A 6953-nucleotide genomic window follows, 5' to 3' on the forward strand; every position below is an offset into this window, starting at 1 on the left:
CAAGAAAAAGATTGAACGTGCAGGCGGCCTATGGGCGGATGAATTACCACATGTTCTCTGGGCCATTAGGACGACTGAAAAAGGGGCGACTGGAGAAACTCCATTCCTCCTAACTTATGGTGCGGAAGCTGTTCTTCCAATAGAACACTACGAGCCGACTCTTCGAGTAATGCTATATGACGAAGAGGCAAACTGGGAAGCCATGCGCCTGGCATTAGACTCACTTCCTGAAAGGAGGGGCAATGCTGTCTTGCGCCATGAAATTTGCCGCCTGAGAATGACTAGATCATACAACAAAAAAGTACACAGGCGTCCACTCAAAGTGGGGGACTTTGTACTTAGAAAAATGGAAGCAGTTGGTAGGGCTAATGAGTCTGGCCAACTAACTCCCAACTGGGAAGGACCCTACCGAATCTGTGAAGAGGTCAGGGACGGTACCTACCGTCTGGGAACACCAGACGGACAACCGTTGCCTCGAACTTGGAATGTAGATAATCTTAAGAAATATTTCTTTTGAATGATATAAATAGTCAAGGGCTACTTAATAAAAGTTTGCATACTTAATATTCAATTTTGTACTAAGAGGGGCACGCCTACTAACAAACAGTCGGCTACTCTCCATACTCAGTTTTTATTCTTACTTAAGAGGGGCATGCTTGCTGACAAATAGTCGGCTACTCTCCATGTTTAATTTTTACTCTTACTTAAGAGGGGCAGGCCGCCTATACATTTACAGTCGGCTACTCTCCATTGAGTATTTTACTCTATCTTCAGAGAGGCATGCCGTCTGTACCTTTACAGTCGGCTACTCTCCATTGAGTATTTTACTCTATCTTCAGAGGGGCATGCCGTCTGTACCTTTACAGTCGGTTACTCTCCATTGAGTATTTTACTCTATCTTCAGAGGGGCATGCCGTCTGTACCTTTACAGTCGGCTACTCTCCATTGAGTATTTTACTCTATCTTCAGAGGGGCATGCCGCCTGTACCTTTACAGTCGGCTACTCTCCATAGAAGAGGACCGACTGGTTCCAAACACACAGCCACCCCCTTATACTTAACTAAAAATGATCAGGGCCTGGCCGACCCTGTGCCTAAACAGGCGGCTACCCTCCTTTTAATTAGCACTTACGTTCACCAAGAACTTACCAAGGCCACAGGCCGAATGATCAGACCAGGCGCCAAGCCAACTGATCCAATCTTCAAAACTAATACGACCTGTCCCAACATCATAGCAGGCGTCCGGCGGCATCCCTCCGGATGAAATTCGTCGCAGAGAGCAGCTCCCTTTTGGGTGGAACATTGCTCTATAAACTAATTACACGGCACCTATACGACTGCCCCCAAGGGCAACCACGTAGCCGTTTTTGAGACAAGGATAACTTTATATTACTAACCAAACCAGTGGTAGCAGTTGGCATCTGAGTCAGATGACCGCCTGTATTACTTGGGATAAATGCAGGGGGTACCTCTTGAGTTAATAGCCAACAAACATTGGCGAATCAAAAGGTTCAGTCGGCCTCCGCCGCCTGGTACCTTTACTACTCAAGCAGGAGTGACGGCGACTGAGTAACTCCAAAGTTAACTCATAGTCACTCTCTAAAAATTAGTATGGAGCCTAAAAGGTATGAGTCGTCCGCCTTTTTTTAGCAAACAGGGGCTCTCAACCACTACTCCTGCTAGGTTAACAACTTATGAGTTAAAAGCCAACAAACATTGGCGAATAAAGGGGAACAACCGGTATCCACTCCTTAAAAATTTTAGTATGAAACTAAAAAGGTGTTCATACAGCACCTGTTCACACTAGATTAAATATGGCGGAAACAGTCGGCCTAGACGGCCTAAAGTCTCTAGCCTAAAAGCATGACAAGTAGGAAACAACTTTCCTACTTGGTTAATTTTACAAATGACAAGACCGCCTGCCTAAAGGGGATCCAGTCTTTAAAATGGTTCGAATACCGATTGGATAAATGGCCGACTGATCGTCTAGCCTGGAAACAGACAACCAGTCGTCCAGGGGCATAGGCGGCGTGACTAACTATCTGTACCTGTCTGCAACTATCGGCCATGTAAAACAGTCAGTATAGTGTACAATTGGATATCAGAATATTCAATACTTAAACAAATTTGAAGCAAAACAAAAAAATTCATTAAAAAGAAGCCGGTCATTAAAGACCGGCAAAATATTCAGAGCCCCGGCCCCCTGGCCTGGTAAATACAAACAAACGGCACGCAGGCCGTGGGAAGAAGACATAAAGCTAAAGAAGGGGGCAGATCTTCAATATCAGCAGCTGCCGCCTGGTCAGCACTCTTCTTGCTGGACTCGGCTTCAGCTGCATCCTTCTTTGATGCATTACCCCCAAGCGGCACAAGCGCCAATACCGGCTGCTCCTCCTCCTCCAACGCCTCCTCCTCAGCAGCCGTCAGGATCTCTTCATTATATCTATTAGAACACTGGCGGTACGTTTTTTCCCATGAGGCAAAGTCGGCATTGGGGAAGAGGCGGCCCCAAGTCATGCGCTGGATTTGAGCAGAGTCTTCCATCATCTCCCGGACCAGCTCTTTCTTTTCTTGCTCGGCCTTTTCCGAGAGCTCCTGAGTAAGACTCTTCTCCTGGGTCACCAGGCGTACCTTTACGCTCGCCAAGGATTTCTCCAAGGTTTCGTATGAGGACATCTTTTGGCGAAGAGGTCTCAGCTCGGCCTTGAGGTTGTTGATGGTCGCCTCCAGCTCTCTATTCCTCTTCTGGGCCGCCTCTAACTGAGCCCGGATAGCGACGGTAGCCTGCGCCTGATAATAAAGAATATCAATGTTCAGAACTTCATTTTGGGCAATTTGAAACATTGCCTTATCACAGTCAGAGGCGGCCATAGCTTTTGCAGCCTTTACCTCTTTGTTCTTCCGGTCAAGCGGCTTGCGTAGGTCGTTCACTCGGAGCAGGGCCTAAGTAAAAAGGGGAACAGGCGTCAGTTTCGAAACAAAAAGAAAACAGGCGTCCTGGAATTCAAATACTCAAAAATATGCTAAGTATACCTCAGCAAGGACCCCTGCAATCCCGTCTAGGTCAAGGGTGCCGACACCCCTGACCGCCTCCCTTTCAGCTGGAGGAACGGCCTTGATCATAGACTTGGCCACCTCGACCAAGTCACGCTCCTAAGGGCCGGCTGCATCAAACATAAACAAACGGATTAGACCTAGTAAAGAAGGGAGCAAGTCTTAAATTTACAAGGACAATTTCATACTTCTAGGTGGCCCAACTGGAGTTTTAGAAGAAGTGGCCGGCTGTTTCTCAGCCGCCGCATGTTTCCTGGCAAAACCAGGAGAGCTCGCAACAGTCGTCCTCCGGGCCTTGGGGTCCGGCTGTTGGGAAGAAGAAGCTCTTGGAGCGCCCGTCTAAAAAAGAAGAAAAGAGTCAGTATATGCATAAACACAACTCCAAAAAGAGGGTGAAAGGTTCGAAGCCCACCAAGGGTGCCCCCTTGTTGGGGGAGTCGGTTGAAGACTGTTGCATGATGGAGGCCCGCAACATGGCCGCCGCAGTCTTGGAGGCGGTAATTTTGCTCATGGCGTCCGCTGCAAAAACAAATAGCAAAGTTAATAAAAGTCATAACAAGAAATGCACGGAACAGCAGAGTATTCGATAGGCCGGCTACCTCTTGAGCACCGACTGCTGAGGCCACAGGCGGCCAAAAAGTATTCGTCGTAGAGCCATTTGAAGCTCGGGACGCAGTGCAGGGGTACTTGCTCTCGTACCCCTGAAGTAGAGTTCACCTTCGACTCTACTTTGAAGAGTCCTTTATCTAGGATCTCTTTCTTAGCCTTGGGGGGAACAGGCTGCATGCTGCGGCCGCCTGCAAGAAGGGGCGGATTCCTGTTCCACCTGTTGAAGCGCTTGTTCAGCTCTGTGTCTGAACTCTCACTGATAAGGAAGGTGCTCCGCCAGTCCTTCCATTTGTTTGCTTTACCTCTCGTCATGAGGTAGCCCCTGTGGCTCGTCAATTGATACCAGCCGGTACCGCCTGCCTTAGGGGTCCGACTGAGGTAGTTCATGTGGGCGAAAGCCTCGAAGCTCGGCTCCACCCCGTGCAGTTCGCACCCGGCCACATAGCCGAGTACGTTGACCCAAGAGTTCGGGGCTAACTACCATAACCCCAACTCATACCCATCCAAGATCCGCTGAACAGCTGGATGTAGTGGGAAGCGCAGCCCAGCCTTGATGGCCGCCTCGTAGCAGCCAAAGCAGGCGCCATCATAACTGGTACCAGCCGGCCATACGACTGTGTCTTCTGGATCCGGCACGAACACTAAAAAGCCGGGGCCCATTGTGTGGTTTGCGATAAAGCTCTCCACTTTCTCTTGCATGGCCGTGATCCGGCCCCGAGGTACCGTGCAGTAGTAGGGGGTATTTTGCTCTCGGTGAGAGGCGGATGGCTCCGCCCAATCGTCCCCCTTCTCAACTGCGTGAGAAAGCCTCGCCTCTTGTAGGCGACTGTTTTTCTCTTCTATGTCCAGGGAAGCATGGCCAGAAGAGCTAGACTCGGAATCGTCCTCTGACGAGTCCGAAGAGGACGACTCTTCCCCTCTCCTGGAGGGGCCCGCCTCCTCTCCTTTAAAAGGAGTAGGAGAGAATGTAGAATTGTCAACTGTAAAATGGGAAGAGGTCACTTTGACTCCTCCCTCAGAACTGCCGGCTTTCAAGCCGCTTTGTTTCACTTCCACATCTGGCGCCCGGTCAGATGTTTCACTAATCGGCACCCTGTGGGAGGAGCCGTCTGAGTTTGAGATCCTGGCAGTCTTTTTTGTTCTGGACATCATGCTCTGCATAGACACAGATACAGTCGGACTTTGTATAAATGGAAAAGATGGGTCCAGAAAAGGGCAGGCGGCACTCCTAGTCCTAGATTCAGCCGTCCCCGGTGACCGGCTGATCACTAACCTAGGTCGTGTCGTGTGCTTCCGTGGTGCCATTTCAAAAAAGAATAAAGTAAAGAGGAAATTAAGAGTAAGAGAACCGACGGTTACCTCAACGAGTGACGATTGATGAAGTTCTGAAAATCCTTTGCAGTCGGCTTGTCAGAGCAGGCGGTAGGCAGAAAGGGTCCAAAATGTCAGAGCAAGTTCAGGGGTCCGAATGTTCTCTCACAAAGTTTTCAAGTGTGAAAATGACCGAAGTCAACACTCCTTTATATAGGCGAAGTGAGAAGGCAAAGGGTCACTTCCAGAATTCAAAATTTTGGCGGGAGAATCTCTCGGCCTCTCGCCAAGTGACACCTGTAGCAGGCCGTCGCCTGTTACAGGGCGATACCTGTCACAGGTAACACGTGACCAGTCACGTGCCACCTGTGAGGGGCAAATGATTAGGGGATTTTTCCCCACCAATCACCATCTGACAAGTGGACCAATCAGTTTCCGCCATGTGTCCGTCACATAGGCCAATAGGAGCCTGCCACGTGTCAAGCAATGATCCGTCCACTATGGACCAATTACGACACGACACGTGTCCTTCCCATGACACCTGGGATAACCGGTCACCTAGGCCCAACTTCCGAGGGAATCCCAATCAGCCCAAGGTTAACCTAAACCTAGATTGACACGTTTCCCGAGGTTATAAATACCTCCCTTAATCCTCATTAAGGGAGATTACGCTAAAAACGCAGATTACACACATTAAACACTCTCACCTAGAGAGACCCAATCACTTTAATTTCCGCATTAATTACTCCTTAATCAAGTACTAACTTGACCGTCGGAGGCGGATCTCCAATCATCCGGAGCATCCGTTTGTTTTGCAGGTACAGGCGTCCGGTTCCAGTCTCGGAATTGTAACTCTCCCGCAGGACATCAGAAAACCCCGAAACAACAACCAGTTAAATTCTGTACTTTTTTTACGGTTCTGGGTTACTTCATGTTAATGATCGCCTGTACCCTCTCTGGGTTTGCCTCTGTCCCCTTTTAATCAATTAAAAAATTCAAGAAACTTTCCATACTTAACGCCAAAAATACACTTTTTGGGATTAAGCATGACCTTATGCCGCCAGAGTATGGTGAATGTTTCTCAGAGGTCAGCAAGATGATCTGTAGTTTAGATTTAACTATCATGTCATCAATATACGCCTCAACATTCCTACCAATCTTATTTGCTAAAACCGCATTAATCATGCATTAAAATGTTGCCGGCTGTAATACTCCGTATTTTTATAATATTTTTGTTTATATAAATTATTTATTTTATAAATTAAAATGATTCATTTCATTTTTAAAAGAAATTAATTATTAAAATATTGTGTAAGTGTACATAAAACAATATGGGTCATTAATTGTAACAATAAAAGTGTTTTAAATTAGGCCGCCTTTATTTCAATAGTTGGATCAACTTATTGGAGAATTGAGGACACTTAAAAGCCCAACAAGTTAGCCCCAAAGGAAGAAGTTAAGGAGGAGTAGGATTTAATAATGACAGTTTTATAATTATGAGTTTTTGTTTTAAAAGGGGAGTATAATTACTTCAAAACCTCAAGATTTTTCACTCTAAAATCATAATTGTAAGATTTCACAAAATTCCTAAGGTTTTCTCTTTATTTTCTCTCTCCTTTTTCTCCTTATTTTTCCTCTCTTTTTTTCTCTTCTTTTTCCTCTCCTTCCCCACGCCTCTCTCTCCCTCTTCTTCTCCCCTCACACTGGCAGCCACCGGCGCCACCACCACCACCGATGGTAGCAGCAGCAACCGGCAGCACCGCCGGCGGCCTCTCCTTCTCTCTCTCTCTCTCTCTCTCTCTCTCTCTCTCTCTCTCTCTCTCTCTCTCTCTCTCTCTCCTTTTTTTCAATTGGTTTGGTATAAAAAAAATGAAACTCTTTTCTCTTCCTAATTTAATTCTATTGTTATTATTAATTTAAAGTATGATTTTGATTATGTTTTGGTACTAATTTTGGGTATTTCATGTTGTTAAAATATTT

Source organism: Chenopodium quinoa, unplaced genomic scaffold, assembly GCF_001683475.1.
Source record: "Chenopodium quinoa cultivar QQ74 unplaced genomic scaffold, ASM168347v1, whole genome shotgun sequence".
Lineage (NCBI taxonomy): Eukaryota > Viridiplantae > Streptophyta > Magnoliopsida > Caryophyllales > Amaranthaceae > Chenopodium > Chenopodium quinoa.